This window comes from Thalia democratica, chromosome 2 (assembly GCF_965202585.1).
Source record: "Thalia democratica chromosome 2, ktThaDemo2.hap1.1, whole genome shotgun sequence".
In the NCBI taxonomy this organism is placed as follows: domain Eukaryota; kingdom Metazoa; phylum Chordata; class Thaliacea; order Salpida; family Salpidae; genus Thalia; species Thalia democratica.
Window position 1 is genome coordinate 99,893,624 of NC_139166.1, and position 20,663 is coordinate 99,914,286.

Genomic DNA, 20,663 nt, shown 5'->3' on the forward strand with positions numbered 1-20,663 from the left:
GCCCGCGAGCACCAACTGCCTGCTGACCCCTGATCTAGAATCAAAAACTATAAAACTCGATGATTGTTTAAGATTAACGCGTAATACAACTTTAACTAAAATTCAAAAATAGCTTTTAAATAAAAATACTATTCATAGGATTTCAAAAGACTAAAATTGTCACAGAAAATTTTGCTGCTCTTCTAAAATTGACATGGTTAACGAAAGAAAGGCTTAAACTGTATGATATTTTACCGTTGAGTATAATAAAGTTTTTTTAAACTACAAAATTTAAATAATTTAATTTACGATAAACTTTTAAATTGAAAAACGTTAAAAAAACTGAATACTAAATATAGTTTTTAGCTTAAGAAGACCGGTCAGAAAACATTTTAGAAAAAAAGTTTTATTATAACAAACTGGCTGATAAAAACTGATAGTTTATAACAGACAAAATAATACCTAAAATTTTTTTTTAATAAAACAGTTTTATATTTAAAAGTTTTTTTTCATTACTGTAACTAAAGATAAGCTTTAAACAAATTTACAAATTTTGCAAAAGTTAGTCCAAACTTTAGAAACCTAATAAGAATTTTTAAAGCTTATATTTTTCAATCTATTTAAATGTAGTGTAGTTTTCTATGGTTTTTTTTATATTAATCACCTGAATCATTTTTAACATAGTTAATGTATAAAAAAATTATGAAAATATAAATTAATAAAAAAATACTATAGCACACTAACTGTCTAACTAATTGTTCTTGTTATTAGTTAAACTATATTTGACTAAAAAAGACAATGTTTATAACAAAATATGAATAAAAAGCATTTTGCTGGTTTTACCACCATTTAGTATTTTATGATGCACACACAAACTTATACAAATAAACTCGTTTATAACTAAGTTAAAAACCCACTTATCTAAATTTATGTTTGATACACTTTAGATTCTCTCTATAGTTTAAGCCAGTTAAGACCGTTTAATTCTTTGTGGTGTGTAAAAAGGTTCATTAAACAATTTTATATTATGTATGTATTCAAGAAAAAACGAGTTAAAATGGGTTTATATATTAGTAATGTAAACGTCACTAGTGTAATACTGTGTTAAACTAGTTTCTGGATATATTTGTTCTTTTAACATTATTCTTGTTTTTAAACTACTATCTTTTGTATAGTATTACTAAAGTTTATTTAAGTTGAGACTTATAAGCTGCTAGCTTAAAACTAACATATTAGTTTTATTAAAACTTTGCAACAAAAATATTGTTTGGTAGATTTTAAAATATTTAACTTTTTGTATACATAATTTAACACACTAAAATTAACGTTTATAAAAACTATTTTATATTTCAAAAATTAGACAAACTTATGTTTTAATAACTTAATAGTTAAATGAAATAAAGTAAAAAGTTTATGTTGTTATAGAATAGCTGTATTTAGTTTATTTTAATAAAGTAGCTAAATATTCATAAGCACTTAGCAACGGTTTTTTTTATGTATTATTTTAACGTACTTAAAACTGCTTAAATCTGGTCTGTGACAAATTTTATCGTTGTAAATATCTTCTGACTAATGATTCCAGTAAAACTAAGCTGTTTAATAAAAAACTTTAGTTTAATTTTTTGTTGAGTTCTACTTTAGTTCTCATTTTTATAAGTTTATAAGTTAGATTATTTTAATTAAAAAAAAAACTAACTTTATAGAATCTAAACCTAAACTTTATAGAATTATAATCTAAGTAAAAGTTTTACAGAACTTCGGGATTTTTAGTGAACTAAATAGTAAAAAGTTAGTATAGAAAATAGTAAAATAAATTTAAATAGTAAAAAATTAGTGAGTTAAATACTTAAAGGTATCTTAAAACTTCAGTTAATTTTTTTTTGTTTTTTAAATAAGTACTTTCTTGGTTATTAAATTCGATTATTAATTGTTTTAGACGTTGTTAATGATATAAGTGCAAATAACCATACGTATTTGATACAAACTAAATATTTTTGCTATTGGTCGGTTTAGACCATTAAAATTAGATGTAGAACATCACACCTGACTAATAAATTGTATGGGGTATGTATAAAAATACTGCTAACTAAATTTTTGCGGGAAAATACATGTTATGTCATTACAATATTTAGAATATTATTGTTTATCGATATTTTTTTTAAATCAGAAATTGTGCTATAACTACTAGAAATTCAACTTCTGTAAAACCTACTAATATACTTAACAGGTATACAGAACAAATTATAAATATTTTTACAAAAAGTAGTTTCTGTATTTGCAAATGTGTTAAATCTATAGTTCTTATTTGAATTTTATTATAAACTCATTAGTAATATTAAAAAAACTATATTATTAAAACGAAACTTAACAAAAAAACTAACACTTATATAACAAAAACACTATATTTCTCAAATTGTTTTTAAACAGTAAATCTAAGTTTCATTAAACAAATCCAAATACAAACAAAATATTAAAAGTAGTCACATATATATTTTCCATTTATAAATATTTTTTTCATTCCTGGACTGACATTGTTGTTTTTGACAATGACCTCTGTGCAATAAATTGAGATCCTTCATTTAAACAGTTATCAGCTAGCTCCGTTTTAACTCAATGTAATTCTAATTTATACAATACCAAGACTTTAATTTTAGAATTAGCAGACAAGTGTAAAATAAACAAAAACAATTGTTTTTCATCATGCTAGTTTACGTTACTAGGTTTTTAGATCTTAGTCATAATAAAATGAGTAAATAGCAAATTAAATAAATAACTTATACTTTACAATTTAATTTAGTTTTCACTTTTTTTGATTAGTCTTAAACATAGATATTGACCTAATAAAAATTTTGAAAATAATTTTAGAGTTAGGATGAAAATTTAAACTTAGTAAGTAAAACATTATTAAGTCAGTAGCTTTAGTTAAGGAATAATGTTACTAATTATTAAACTATCAATAAATAAATTGATCTCTTTAAAAAATATTTTTAAATATTGTAACTTTGAAAATTTTAGCTTTTTCAAACTATTTTTTTGTAAATATCTTAGTGTTTTACTTACATGCTTGAGTTAGCTTAACAATTTTTTTATACAGATCTGCAGCATTTTACAAACTTTTATTTTATGGTTTTATATAACCCAATTTAGGCCATTTAAGTTTTTTAAAAGGGATAAAATTCCGTTTTTTTTAATTAATTATTTTTATTTTAAAAAGATCACAAGGAATTTATATTTAATACTCACTGATGCAATTAAAAATGCGATAAATCTTATTGAATAATAAATATTTGTTTTTAACTTTTTCTTTTAAAATTAACTATGTCTATCGGTACATTAAAAATCAATTGTCTTTAACTTTACTTAGATTTATTTATGTTTAAAGTCTCAGTTGTTTCGCATTTTTAAAGAACAATATTACAATGAAAATTAAGAGTAGAAACTAAACGATGATTCATTTAAATATCCTTTATTTTAGTAAGCTCGCTCAAATTAATCTTAATGGAAACAAAAAATAAAAGTAAAATATAATTGAAAGTAACATGTTAAATACTTTCGTGAGATATACTTTTGTTTAATTATAAAATCCTCGTTGTTTTTAATCAATAACTTTGTTTTTTAGAGACTGTATAATGAATAATATAATGAGACTGTAAAATAAAGTCATAAAAATTGAAGCTTGAAAAATTAAAACATAACATCAGTATTAAAACTTTGTTTTAAAAATTATTGAAATCTTTCTGTTAAAAAAACTAAGAACTTGTTTTACATCATTGTCTTTTGAAATTACATCTTTCGTCCTGTAAAATTTTTTAACACGTGCCAAATTTAGCTCTTACGTCTGCAATTGTTTAAGTAATACCACGTTATACAGTTTTAAATCCAGAATTTGTATTTTATTTTGTTGAACCTATTGTTTATTACATAGTTTTTATATTGAAAATGACTTAAATTAAAACTTAGCATATAATGACCAAATTAATTTTACTTTGCTCCCAAACATTATATCTTTATAATATGTTAACTTTATGATAACATGCAATCAACTTGATTCCATCTAATTGAGTCAATAAACAGACAGCCTATCTTAGGCAAAACAATAAAGTAGATGTATCTAGAAATCTAAGTACTACAACTGAATGAAACTATTCTAGTTATCTCAACAATTTATTTAATTAAAATTTAAAATGTCTTAAATTGTAAATAACTATAGATTTAAATAAATAACAGCGGATTTAATAAACAAATATAAACTTTAAAAGTTTTTATCCTTGTTATGTTAGTTAGTACATCCTGTTATTTTAAAAATTATTTATAATTAAACTTTATGTTGTTATATATAGCTAAATCTCTTTATTAAGTTTATCTAAATAATAATATTAAAAGTAAAACAGTTTCGAGTTATATAAAGTATTGTCTAAATTATTTATTTATCTTTTCTCTATGAAGTATATTAAAGTTAATTACTTTGTTCTAATTTCTTAATTTCTTTTAACAATACTGTTTAGGGGTTAACTTAAACATTTTCTAAAACAATTTTCAAACTACTTTGAGATAATCTAGTTCATAATTCTATGTACTACTTTAAAGTTTAATATTACACTTAAAACTTCATATTATACTATTTATTTGATTTTTTTTATATTGTTTAATCAATAAATATAAATGCAAAAGGTTGTTTGTATATTTTATAAGTTATGTGCTTTATCGTACTACCTATTCATGTATCTTTCACAAATGTACTATTTATTTAACCTTTTTAACCGTAAAATAAATTTTAAAGCATAGGATAAATACTTACTACTTATTTTTAAAAAAATAATTTTTACCTAAATCTAAGTATTAGCTCTTTGTAAAAGCTGCTTCGTTCAGTAATTGAAACAATGAGTGTTTGCAATCTTTTTTACTTTGCATTTCGTTAACTTAAAAAATTTATAACAAGCTTTAACTTGAAAGATGTAAAAAAAAATAGTTTGGCTTTTTATAGGTTTTGTAGGCTTTAATGACAGCCGGTTTAGGCCACTAAAATTTTGAAAGAACGGCATATTCATATTATTCAACAAGAGCATGTTTATATATTTTGTACGAAATCTAATTATAAGAGAAATTTATTTCTTACGTCACTAAACTCTATAATTGTTAAAATAAGCAAATTTATATTACTAGAAATCTGTATACACGTTTGCAATTTTCAAAGGAAAGTATTTTTTACTATTCATTAAACTTTTAATTAAAACAAAACTGTAATTGTGAAATAAACAACAAGAAAGTGTTTGTGTTTAGTAGTGTAACAACACGTAGTTTTAACTTAAACCAAGTTAAGTAAAAAAATTAAAAAAATGTATCATTATAAACTCTAGTTAGTTATAGAATAAGTTACAATTTTTAAAATAGCTAAGCTCGTTAATTGTATTTGACGTTCAAAAATAATTAAAAAAAAAGTTTTTTTTACTAAATTAGCGTATTAGTTAAAAGTCTTTTTTTTTATAGCGGTGTCAATATAACGTTTTTTCGGCCTGTTTTTGTCGCTAAAGTTTAAAAAGATAGTAAATCATTTATTTTAGAAAATTTGAGCATGTATAATTTTTTTTACAGGTACTAATTACGGAAAAATTTTAATTTTCTCGGCACAGTAACGACTTAGTTGTATCAATATTTTTTGAAATTGACAACGAATATTGCTAATTATAATGGTTTATATACACATTACTTTTATGTTATATCAAACAATTAAATATTTTCTTAAAGGTATTTATGCTATTGAAATGTTTTAAAAAATTCATAGTAATTTTTTCTCAGTTGATCTTAGATTTATAAAAAATTTAGCCGCTTTATGCCACTTAAGTTAAATTGTTCACCAAAAATATATTATTCTTAACTATAATTTTTTTTTAATAAAGATAAATCATAAGGATTTATAAATTTTACGTCACTGCTGTGTTTTCATCTTAAAATAACTTTTATAATTTTTCGTTAATTTTAGTTGCTTATTTTAAATCACTAGGTTTTGTATAGTATCATTTTAGAGTTATTTAAGTTGAGAATTATAAGCTTCTAGCTTAAAAACTAATATTATACTATGAAAAGTTAGTTACAAAGAAATTTGTTTGATTTTTTTTTTATTTAAAAATAAAATTTATTAAATACAGTAGACTACCGCTTAAGTACGCACTTTTTTTGGTACGCATCCCGCCTTAAGTACGCACTTATCCAAAAACACAAAATGAATTTCTAATTTTTTTATATATTTTTTATAATTTTTTTCACTTTCACAACTTTTAAACTAGGGTGAGTAATCCTGAGTAGTCTAAGTGGTCTGAGATTGTGACAGTCCTGTTATTAAATGTTAATAAACTAAATAATTATTTAGTGGTTGCAGAAAAGTGAAAAGAGTAATGATATTTGAGCTGTAATTTTATAAGATAAATAAATCTAGATGACAAAGTTAAAAAAAACTTACAAATACAACATAGTTAAGTCATAATTTAATTTAAATGTACACACATTGATGTTTTGAAATTGTTTGGTAAACACAATGTAGTTTGGTACTTTCCCTCTAACAAAACAAAATATGGAAAATATGGCTTAAGATTCTTTTTTATATCATTGACTGACATTGACTTTCTTTATCAAATGAACGTATTAGTTATGTAGAAACTTTTTAAAGAAAAATAAATCACTTTAAAACCTATTAAAAAAAATTTCAGATTAGAATTATGTATTAAACTTTATTTTAAATAAAAAGACTTGTTTGTTTGGCTCAATTATTTGGTGGCTGGTTGTAAGAAAGAAAACACATATTATACACATAAAATTTCATATTATACTATGTCATCAAAAAGTATGCATTACCCGTGCTAAGTACGCACTTTTCGGTCGGGTTCAATTTGCGTACAGCGGGAGTCTACTGTACTTAAAATTATGTTGATAAAGATTAGTTTAAATTTTGATAAAACATAATAATTACAATAAAATCCTAGTTAACTGAACTCAAAAAAAAAGGTTTAGTTGTTGAAAAATATTTGTATTTACTTAATCTACATAGAGTAGTTAATTTTTACAAGCAATAAGCAATTTTTTTTTTTAAGTTTAACATACTAAATGTCAAAACTGTTGTTTGGGAATTACTCGAATCCGTACATCACATATTTTAAGCTTGAGAATATGTTGTGCAGATCAAGTATAAATAAGCCGTTCAATAAAATAATACTTTTATCGTGCATTTTATAAGTTTGTTTAATATTTTGCTTTTAATAACTATATTTTATTTCTATTGTAAAACTTCTAAAATTATGCATTCTGATATTTTTTGACAATTACATTCAGCAAAGTTTTCTTGGACATGTACCTAACCGTAACAAAATAAATTTTCAAATAGCTAATTTAAACCTTTTTTTTTAATTTTAGTTTTCTTATTTTTTAAATCTATTAGCTTGTTCATTTTAGTTAAACAGAGTCTAACTAAAAAACTAAATGGAATATGACCTTTAGACTTTAAAAATTTAATAAACTTCTATTCTAGGAACAATTTAAAACATACTTCGTAATTTTCAGTTTGTTTAGTGTATAACGCTAAATTAAGACATTTTTAAACAAAAACTTTGTTTTTACTACAAATGTTCAAAATTTAAACGAATAGTTTATAAATAGCAAAGTGTACGAAGACAAGTAAGAATTAGGAATAAATAAACACATGTTACGTCTTTAAAGTATTTACATTTTTTTGTAATATTTATTATCTACTGATATTTTAAGAAAAACCGAAACTGTGCGGTGATTACTGTATGATAAAGTTTTTAGAAAATCTATTTAAATTATGGTTTAAGCAGTACGAACTGTGTTATTATAGTTATAAATAATGTAATCTTTTAAAAGTAAGTTGTGTTCTTATTTTGATATTTTAAGTAGTTTTAACTGTTCTAGTATTATCTATATAAAATTAAAATTACTTTTAGATTTACAGTTTAATGAACAAAACTAAGTATATTTATAAAAACTTTTTAAATGTTTTGCTAAGCGAAATTTTACTTTTATCGTTTTTCTTTTATTCCTTATCAACTAAGTGTTATGGAGAAATAACATACAACTCTGAATAATTTATTATTGTTTACAAATAAACGACTTACTATTTTTTACAGCAAATTTAAAATTTCTATCATATATTCTTATTGATCTTAAAGTAAGTTCAGACTGTAATAATACAAAAAAAAAACGATAATTTATGCGTAGCATAAACGATGTAGTAAAGTTTTGCAATGAACAGTTTACAACGCAAAATACGTTTTTCATTTAAAAGTTTTCATTAACAAAAGTATAAATGAAAGCAATGAACAACTAATAACTAAACAAATCGTATTAGTTTTATGAATGGTTTTTGTTAAGCTATCTAACAGCCTACAAGGAGCTAAAATTTTTTTTTTTACTTTTAAAAGTGGTTTTTTGTTAGTTGAACAAAAAAATTTTAAAACATTTTTGTTTGTATTGAGAAGGTTATATAGATATTTTTATTGTACTAAAGAATTAAGCAAACATAGCATTAACAGTAACTCTATGTTATAAAAAAATTTTAGTATGAGTAGTATTTGTAAGAAATATAAATTTTTGTACGTTAGTAAACTTACTTTGTTATACCAAATTATTTAACTTTTATAAAATAAAGGTTGATTAAACTCTTCATACATAAGCGTGGAAATAACAATTTCCATAGCTATTTTCTTATAACAAATTCTAAGTATGTGCTTTATTTATTGAATAGAGCTTAATTCAATTAGATTGTTGTGACTAAGTGAGGGCTAAATTGTGTTTTTCATAATACATAACCTCTCAACATATTTTTTAAAAGTAGTTCAAATTGTTACAGTTGGTATTTCTTATTATTTATATTGTTTGTTTAAATAACTTAAGCTTATAAAAATTACGCATAACTACACTTTATTTTTCTAAATATAATTAATACAAATTTTTTTTTAATTTCTAAATGCGATCCCTGCTTTTAGTTAAAAAGGTTAAACACAACTGCAGATTTTTTGCTTTATAACGTATGAAATATTATTGTTTTCAATTTAGGTTTTTTTATAGATTTAAATTCGAATAAACAGAATTTAAAAAGAAATCTTATAAATGTAACTTAATTTTGATTAATTTTTTAACTCTTTTTTACAAGATAAAATATTATACGTCATTCCAGAAGTTACATACAAAGTTAATTGTTTAACTAAATTAATATTAGATAAAAACAGTCAGGTTGTTTTAAGATGTCAAGCGTTTTATATTATTAACTTAGTATATTAACAGAACAAATTAATAAGAGATTATACGAAGAATAAGTTTTTTATGTTCAACTTTTTTTTATCTTGTATTCTTACAACAGTTTTAAATATGCTAAAAGTATTTCTTTAAAACTTTATTTATGTTTAAAGTCTTCTTCGTTTATCTAAACTTACCAACATTGACAATGGTATGTGTTACAAGCTTGTTTGAAAATTACTAAATACATTATCAAAATATTATACAATAGATTAGTTAGATTCAATTTAGACAAATAGGTTCTTTTTTTTTATCTGTAGGTTTATTTTACATTTATTATAATTATTTGAATACAATTTCTTTTTTCAAATTTTGTTTACTTGCAAACAAATAAAAATATATTTACGATTGAAAAAAACAAAATAAAAAAGTCTGAAAAACAATATTTAAGTGTAGATCCAAAATAAAATTTGTATACACAATGCTATTACATGGTTTGAATTTTTTATAACAAATAAGGATATCTTAAATAATACATTGATTTTGGAACTTAACTAAAATACTTTACCATAAATTTTATCATAACATTAAAATTTTATATGTTTTGTTTTTAAGTAAAATTTTAGGAAACATTTGTTTTTATTTAGTTGTTTATTGATTTTTTCCATGATTGTTACATATCTTTTTAGATTTATTTAATCGCTGACGATATCTTTGACCGATTCTTAGTTTGTAAAATAAAGTCTTGAAAGAATAAATTCATATACAAAGTGTCATAAATAAAAACATACTGAAAAAAAAATTATAGCTAAAATTAATGAATGTCAAAGTCGAACTTGTCAATCTTTAACATCAATAGATAATCGTTTCTTCAAGCGTATCTTTAATAAATTTATATATTAAATGTAAACTTTGTTATACTTTGTAAAATAACGCCGAGAGAAACTAACTTTTAGTCAGGGATAAGCAACGTCTTTAATCAGCAAAATAAATTTACTACGAATAAAAGCAAAGTTTATAGAATTACCGATACATTCAGATTCATAATTAAACTTATTAACCTCGACAGGATGTTATTTTAAAGATAGGTACACTGGGAATAAGTATACTTTGAGTCATGTAAATTAAAAGAATAGCACAAAATTGTTAGACTTCGTTTGGCTGTATTTTGATAGGTTTGACACCAAACCAGAAATGGAATGGAGCATCCTTTAGCCAACAATAACATTTATAGCGCGAGCAATATATTCTGGCATATATAAAACCTTGAACAAATGGCAGTTTTAGCAGAAGATAGTGAACAACTACTATACAAAATACATGATACTGTGTACACAACCAACGATTCGTCTTCAAAAAACACCTTTTGCGCTTTCTCACCTTCATTTATTTTCATTTAACTTTGAAATAAACAGACACATTAACTCAATATAATACAATATAATTATATATCCCAAGTAAAGTATAGTTTTTTTTTAGTTATTATTTATGTTTTTATTTCAAACATGTCACTTTCTATTCTCTGACATTTCATATATTTACTCTATTCTTCGACTATTACTCTTCATAGTTTTTTTATGTATTAAGTTCCGAGTTTAATTGGAAACCTGTATTTAAATCACAGATAAATCGTGCTTTTTTAACTACTACTTTCAAAAGAACGGATAAATGCCTTTTATTGCAGATTTATACTTAGCATACAACCACATTATTTTTTATATGTTTTACATTTTAACTTTCATATCAAACACAAGCACGTAGTTCATAACATAGTTTAATTATTAAATAGATAACATATTTTTATAAGATTTAAAATTTAGATATCCGACTGCTCTTTTATAAAACAATTTTTAATTACATTACTTATTTTAATTATTGTATGATATATATGCAGTTTTAAAAATGGTGGTTTTATGTATGTCGCTGTAACTTAGTTATTGGACAGTGCTTTAAAAGCTTAATAACAAGTTTGTTTGTTGTTTTTTGTTTTCTTAAGTACTTAACTTTTAAATTCAAACTCAATCTGTTTTCTAATTATATCTTACTTTTATTTTTAATGCTTGATCTTAAACCTCACCTATAAGATTTTTTTTCATGTGGGAAATTCATTCCTATTTAAAATACATCTCTAATTTTGTCTAAATTCGCTAAGTTAGTTTAGACAATAGTCTTCTTATAATGCTTAAAAATTAATCAATACGAATTTTTATTGTGTACTGCTCGATGCAGTTTTAACACTTAAAATTATTAGTTTTACACACATGTAATGTCAAAATAACGTAAAACAGCTGTTTGTTTGTATGTTAGTTTACGTCATTTGGATTTTAGGTTATTGCGTATTTAAAAAAAATATTTATTTCTAATTCAAACTGTGCTATGATACTTATTTAAATAAAGTTTGTTACACCAAATCTTAGTACTTATGAAGTACTTGAAACCTAAACTTAATCCTATTTTCCCTTGCAGGGAATTAGTTGTTATTTAAAGAAGTTTACTTTATACTAAACTTACTGTATTGTATTGTTTATTCCATAGTCATGACAACAGCATAAATAATTTTGTTTCAGAGTAATTTTTCAATACGAAACTTAATAATATACTGCTTGATACAGTATAAATTAGATGTTTGGGCAAGAACTAAAGTATTAGTATATGCATGCATTATGTAAAATACTTGAAAATAGTTGTTTGTTGGTATGGTAAAATACGTCAGTATGGCTTTACATTTCAATTAATTTAGCAAAGAACATAAAAATAACTTTATTTAGTTATTTTATGAAAACGGGACACGTTCAAAATCCACCCGAGATCAAAATCCGAGGGTAAGTGTTAGCGGTAACAGTGATAGTGAATAATAAATACAAAAAAAAGAAATAAAAATCAAAAATATACAAAATAAATTAGTAAATATCAAAAATATAAAAAAAATGGGTGTATTTTGAACGCGAGTGGATTATGAACGCGAATGGTGTTTTGACAGTATACCTTTGAAAACATGAGCAATATAATTTTTCACTTATTTAATTTAAAACATATTTTTTCTAACAATTAATATTTGAAATATATTTTTGTTGATAACAAATTAAACGTTTAACTAAGCTGCTAGGTTTGTTTTAAAAATCCTTACTTTATATATTAAGTTTATCAACAATGATTACTTCTGTACACCTTACAAACTATGACGAGCTATCAGATTACACTGTTACGCTTGTAGCAATATGTTGATGCTACAAACCAAGTATTTTTGTCATTAGTCAGTTTAAACCATTAAAACTGGACGCAAAACAACTTGCCTGAATTATAAATTTTCTGAGGTCTTTCTAATATTTTTTCTAACTAACATTTTGCGGTAAAATAGATAATACGTCACTACAATATTTACAAACAGTAACTATTATTAACTGATATCTTATTAAAATCAGAAACTGTGCAGTAATAAAAAGAAATTTAACTTTAAAAAAACTTACTAATATACTTAACAATTATACAGTACAAAAAAATAAATATATACATGCATAAAGTAAACTCAATATTTGCAAATGTGTTTTATCTTTAGTTCTTATTTGAATTTTATCCATAAAAACAAAGAAAATAATAATTAGTGCATTATTTATTAAGTAGTAAACATTTTACAATATCTACTGATAAAATTTAAATATTAGTAATCTAATAATAGTTTGTTCAAAAATATATTTTTTTTACAGTATATTGTTTTCTTACTTGACTTTTTTTAAACTTTAAAATTAAATAATTTAATATTGGTTTAAAAAAGTTGAACTTTAAGGTAAGATTTTAGAATATTATAGTTTAGATTAAAATGAATTTTAGATATGTTGTCGCTAATTGTATAAAATAATATTTTTATATTTTTGTAAAAACACTTTTATTAGTTTGCTAAAGTCAAATTCGTTTTCAACTAAAAAAAAATATTGCTTTAAGATGTAAAACTTATTGAAACATGTTATAGCTAACAATTAAGAAACTAGTAAAATTGAGAAATTATTAGATTATAGACATATATATAACTTTTGACCATCAACTAATATAATATCAGGTTGTAGAAAAACTAGGAACATATATTTTTATCTATTTAACATATTAAAATTATTTAAACTATCCCTTATTATTTAACATTTGATTAAAAAATATTTTGAAGCTATTTTTTACTTAACATACTTTCTACATTAAAGTAGCGTAATAAAAAATGTTTTTTAATATCAAATTAACTTTTAAATATACTCAGCTGGTTGGGACCGTTTAAACTTTCAACGTTTCTCTTATCAAAAGTACACTATCAATCATGTTTAAGTTTATGAACAAAAATAAAATATAAATTAATTTTACTTCTTACGTCATTTTAATTACTACATGATGTATAAACGATTGAATGTTTGTTACATTTAGTTGATGATTCTAGTATATTTAAATTTTACATTTCTCTTACATTTTACAATTCTCTTAATTATCTAAAGAAAACGTTAAAAATGTTTTTGAATTTTATTACTAGTTATATAATTGTTTATAAAAAAGTAATTAAAATATTTTTCTGAAAATTGTAAGAATCAGTGTAATGAATCAATAAACCTCAATAGAGCTTAATATAATTGAATCTAAACAAATATTATATAGTTTAAATTAAAAAAATCATCTTTTTGCTTTATTTTTAGAGTAAAAACTATTAAAAAAAATCGTAATTCTGTTACAATTACATATATTAAAGTTAAATATAACATATAACAACTTTTAAAGTTACATGGATACTAATACCAATTGATTTAGGGGATTAGTTTGTAAGGTTAAATGTTTGGCTTTTGTTTGTTTTAAAATAGGTTCATTTGAATTAAAAAAATGCATACTTTAAAAAAAATAATGGGTTGGTTGACAACATTAAGTATTCAAAAGTAAAAAAGTTTAAATCTCAATTGTTAGATTGACAGTTTTGTTTTAGTTCGTTTATTTTTTTAAGTCCACTTGATTAACGAAAAAAGATAAAAATGTATGTATTATTTTAAGGGTAAACTTTTGTTTCTAAAACAACTAAGTAATTATCTTACTTCGGTTAAAAGCTAAGTTAAAGTTGTTTAAAGCTCTATTGTACTAACACCTATAATTACTGAAATACATAAACTTTGTACTATGGAGTATCTCGGGAAATTAAAATTTATGTTGCTATATCACCCGGACAAAACTGTTGACAGTTGCTCGAAACGTAAAAACGACATTTAATCTAAATAAATATCTAAACAGTTTGTTCAACACGATTAATACATACGAGCTTGAAGTTTTTGGTCAGAGGTGCTAATGTTGATAATTTTTCGAGAACCACACTGTTTGCTTGGTTCAACTATGACAAGATAATATAGCTAACTTTAAGTAAAATAATAACATAACTAATTGACCGTAATAGTTTATTTTAAAATGTTTACTTTTATTACCGTATAACATAATTTTTGCAGAATAAACAACGAGTTAATAACACATTTCAGTGACTAAAGTAATCTTTAACTGGCTTTTTAACTTAAAAAAAAGTTCGATTAAGTTTTTATAACACTGTTTTTCAAAAAGTATTATATCAGCCGGTTTAGGCCGTTAAAATTGTACGTGAGTTTCTGGAAGATTCATTTATAATTGCAATCGTAGTTATATATTTTGAATAATCAAATAATTAAAAATGTTATGCTTCTTACGTAATTAACTCTTTACATGGTAAATTAAGTAATCCAATGTTTGTTAAAACTTATTGAAGAACAAAGTTCAACTCGAATTGTCATTAAGTAAATTACTAAGGGTAAATATTAAGTAATAAAAGTTAAAATTATGTAAAAAAATACTACATTCGTGTTCAGTAACACATACAAAAGAAACTATTGGATCATGAATAGTTTTATAATTTCTTAAGAAACTGTTTTTTTTTTTACTTGTTTTACTTAATACTTAATTTTGAAAAACTTGTTGTTTCGTGCATAAAATAGTACTTCATTACAATTAGTAAAATTAAGTTAATATGTTTTGCCGCAGTTTTATTAAATAGTACAGTTGATACACTAGACAAGTTTTGAATAAAAATATTAAACTTACTAGTACTTGAAATATAAGAGTTAATAATTATAACAACTCTGATTTTGATTTTGACAACTTTGTTTTTGACTAATAATACTGTTAATCCAATTTCTTTATAATTCTCAGTAAAAATATGATACACTTTAATCTAATTATATAGTAAGATTTTTGATAGTGTACTGCTTGATGTAGTTAATGTTTAAGTTAAAAAGCAAAAAATATTTGTACCTTAATACAATATATAATTTTAATGGGAACTATTGTTTCTTAGTATGTTAAAATACGTTACTAAAATTTTAGTTTTTAGTTTAAAAAACAGATAAACAAACAAAAATATAAGTATTTTTTCATATTTCTGCATTTATACTATGATGAAATAAGGAGTTTTAAAATTTCATTAATTTCATTTATATTATTAGTTTTTCTATATTTTTCTTTAATTAGTACACGAAATACTTTGATTTCAAAAACAAAAATTAAATATTTAACTAAGCTGCTATGTTTGTTTTTAAAGTTTTGTTGTATGCATTAAATTTTTAACAACAATTTTATCATGAAATATTTACCGCTGTAGATGGTGTGCAAACTAATAAACACATATCAGAATACAATTATAGAAGTTCATTTCTTTTCAATTAGTCGTAGAATATAACAAAAGTTCACTTAGTTTCACTTGTCAGTAACTGATGCGCTTGAAAACTTTTTTTACTTAATAAATGCTGAATAATATTACCGCTAAATATAATATGGTAAAATTTGCCTTGTTTTAATACTAAATGATAGTTTTCTTTTAGATGTTTATCGCTAACTTTAAGAATAAAAATTATACGTTGTCTATTTAAATCAAATAGTTTAGAATATTTATGGTTTTGCTTAAAAACTAATAGCAAAAATACAGTTTAAAAAATAAACAATATGATAAAGTAAATTTAAATGAGCGAAATTAATTGTATAGCCTAAATAAATTATTAGAACGTACTAATATTACAATATTTTGCTTGCTACTTACTAAGAGACCAATTCTTATGTTCTTAAAGATAAATTAATATATTTTAAATTATAGAGTTGAAACTAACTTAAAAAGGTTTGAAACTTTTATGATTTTTTTTAGTTTCGAAATTCTACTTACAGTAAGAAAACCAATACCTGATAATGTGATTTATTTCTGTTTAATACTTTTTAATCAACCTTAGACTTAAGTATTTAGCTTACAAAGCTTTATCAAATTTCGAAGATTTAATTTCGAAACTTAATTAAACTTAAAGAAAATCATTAATAAGTTAGCAGCCTTGTCTTAGCCATTATTATGCTTTTATTTTTCTCTAACAAAATTTATTTCTTTGAAAATTTCAATGCAGTGAAATTTATATTTAATACATTGTTTCAATCACTTATAATATTTAAAAGCTGTTTTGAACAGTAAAAATTTAATATTTTTTTTTTTTACAATTTTACTATTCTACTGTAGTTTACAAAAACTAAAGTTTGTTTATAGTTTTATTTTAATTTTTTGCACTTCGAAAAGCTGAAATGTACTTTTTCTAAAACCGAAAGCTTTACTTTTTATAAATGTATTTTAAACTACTTTATACTTTTTTAAAGCTAAAACTAAAGAATATATCAAGAAGTTGTAGATGTTTTCGTAAATAGCAAAGTATACGAAAACTATTAAGAAATAAGAAAAACTAAATGTTCTAAGTTGCGTTAAGAAGTCTTAATTGTTATTTCTTATGTTTAAACTTTTTTTTAAAAGGAGGAAAAACATCAGAAGAACTCACTCTCTCCTCAGCAACGATAAACGTTTTCTGAAGACCAGGCGAAAGAGTTTAAGCTCATCATGTGGTATTTCACCTGCCTTATCTTTAAATTAATCAAAAAAAATTACATTAAGAAAAAAAAAAAAACTAATTCTATCTATAAACGAAAAAAATGCAAAACTTTTATTTTTAACTAATCAAAATGAAAACTAATCCTAACTCTTTATTGAAAAAACCGCTGGTTACACTTATTTAATAAACAACTTCAACAATATTCATTAATTTCCACATTAACCGATTCATACTCACTCACACAGTCTTTACAATAAAAATGATGTTTATTAGATCTATAAAAATTACACTCATTATTATTTAATTCAGAACATTGGACATGTAACCATATCACACAATTGTCACTACATATAGAATCTACAATTGGGGGAGCAAAATCATTTTGACACAGCCAGCAAACTCAAAATCAACTAAATTGAATAATTTTAGTTTTTAAGTAGTCATTTAAACAAATTATATTTTTTAAACATATATTAAAAAAAAAATATTATTGTTTGTACTGCAGCTTTTTAATATTTTCAACTGTGTTAATAACATTTATTTTAATTTCTCAACAAAATTGTGCCACTCGAGGACAAACCTTTTTCTTTTTGAAACCTTTTAGCAGGATAAAGAAGGTTTCTACTTTTTTTTTGACAAATTTAATACAGATAAAGCCTTTCTGCTTTTAAGTCAGTCAAATCAGCATTTAGTAACTTCTTTTTTTCTTTCATTACTTTAACTTTTGTCTCGAGATTTGAATATAACTAATAAAGCATTATACATCCACTTTCCTTCTTTATTCTCTTGGTTGATACCAGCATCTATGGTCTTCTAGCGCCTAATTATAGTAATATTTACAGTTTACACACAACCAATGATCAGTTATGATGAAAATGTTATGACTAATAGAAAAATGCATAGTTTTTATTCATACTAAATATTGTACGTGAATATAAAATTAATAAATTCTAACAAGTTTTAAGTATTTTGATGTTTTTTAAAATTCATCTAATAAGTTTATAATTGAGTATTTTTATGTCAGCTTAGCAACTATGTAGAGTTTATTGAATTTAAAGTTAAAACATTATCCTTTTTTATATTATGTTTAAAAAATCGAATTAAAATTCATAAATACTATTTAGTTACATTTACTAGTGTTACTACTTAAAACAATCATACATTTGTTGTTCAGAAATAAGTTTTATTACATTAAGCTGGTTTAGACGGTTCAAAACAGCATACAATATAAACAAATATCAATTATAATCTGTTTCTTTATAAAACATTTTAATCTAAAAGTTATTTTACAGTAAATTTGTGTTACATCTATGCAGTTTTATTATTTATTTTTATTACGAGCAAAATTTATCATTATTTGAAAAGCAATCAAATTATAAACAAATAATGTTAGAATGTAATCAAGGTACAAACCTATTGTTTGCTTTAACTACAAAAGAAAAGGTAGTTTTGATTATAAATTTATAATTAATTTTGTAGTATTAAATAACTATAATATTTTTCAGCCGGTTTAGGCTGTTTAAATTTTTAAATCCGATCACACAGATACAATTTTATGAATCCAACATGATAAAATAAATGAACAAAATACATATTGTTGTGAAACTACACTTCTTACGTCACTGCATTACATTAAGAAATTTTATATTTGTTGAGTCTTAATAATGCTTACATTTAACGTTTTAACTTGCATTGTTTTCATAACAAAAGACATGTTCTCTTTATTTTTATTGTTGAACGTAAGGATACAAATTTAATATTTTTCTTTTACACTAATCTATTTTGAATACTAGCTGTTTCACTTGATAAAAACGATAAGTTTTGAAAGATCCAAAACTATACATCAACACGAATTAACATTATCTTTTTTTATTTATAATTGTTAACCTGCTAACAAAACGATAAATGAAATAATATTGCATTTGTTATAAAACAAAAAAGGTAATAAAACTATCTATTCTACTGAATAGCTTTAAGAAAATTATGATTACTGTTTTATTTAAACAAATATTGTAAACTAGTTTTTACTTAATAACAATACAACAATAAAGTTCAGTCAGTTTTGGCCATTTAGATTTAGCTAAAGCCCTATTTTCTCACATACACATTGTGATCCTGTTTATATTTTAAAACTAACTTCTAATTATAATGGGTTTGTTTACGTCACGAATATGTTATGTTTATTTATTTTGTACAATACTTTTTTTTTTTTTTTTTTCTTACTATTTGTGAAACGCTTCAGATTCTTATATTACCTTTTAAATTTCTAAAAACGAAAATGTAGGTTTTATATTTGAAACCATAGCTTTTAATTTTTAATATTTTCATAACTGAAAAAAGACAGAGAAGTTTTGAATTTAAAGAATTTTCAAAGTTTAACTAACAGTGTAAATTGTTATGTACTTTTGCAAGTAAATGTTTTTTTACCACTGACAAAATATAAAATGTACTTTAAAGTTTCAATTTAAATATTTTTAATTATTTTTTTCACAAAAGCACAGAACAGTCTTTTCCTAATAATTTATTTAATAAAATGTTTATAACTTACTTAAACCAGAAAATATTTTATTATTGTCATACCTTAGATTATTTATTTTTTTCACCTAAAGCTGATTATTGGTAAATTATAAGTTAATATTTCAGTACTACAAAATTGATCAAGCTATTTTTAAACAAACCTAGCTAAATTACCTTGTTCATAGTTAAAGCAAACAAGTCATATGTAGCTTGATGATCTAAAAATTGTTAGGTCCTTTGACAGAAATCTTTGATTGCTTTTAAACAATTAACAAAACGATTTTGTAGTAAGATCTAGTAATTAAGCTTTTTTGTTATAACGACTAAGTAATAGTGTTTATTGTTGCAATAGTATTATTTTGCTTTTTGTATAAAACATATACTTCTGAATTAATGAAGTTTTTTATATATTGTTTTAAAGGAGATTTTTATACAAAATTGGGCCTGTGAAACATTTTATCTGGCAAAATAAGCCTGCTTTTACCCATGAATGTTGGTAAACTTGATACTCATAAGATGTTGTCAATCCCTTAATTAATAAAATTCAAAAAAATATTAAGTTTATTTAATAAAAGTGAAAATTTTAGAATTATTTTAGAAGTTAAACTACTTTACAATTTTGTTTTGTTAACTAAAATTAAAACTAAACCAAATTTAATTTACCAATTATAGTAATTTAGTAAACCATAAATAAACCAAATGTTTACTTTGATGTACCCTCAATAATAAAACTTAAACAACATTAATGCTGTACTTACTAAAAAAAATTAAGGCGAAATAAACTTAATGTATGAATCTAATTATGTAGCTGCTAACTTATTTAAGGTTTTTAACCCCTTAATATAAAAAAATCAATGTTTAACTTAAACTTGTTATTGATTTACATCTGATAAAAAACATTGAAAAAAAAAAGTTTGTTAAATACTTATACTACTGCTTAAAAATTATTAAAACAAAAATTAAATTGTATGAATTTTAAGTAATTTAGTTATTTAATTTTACACACATTACAGAATTAGTAATTTTTAGTTTATA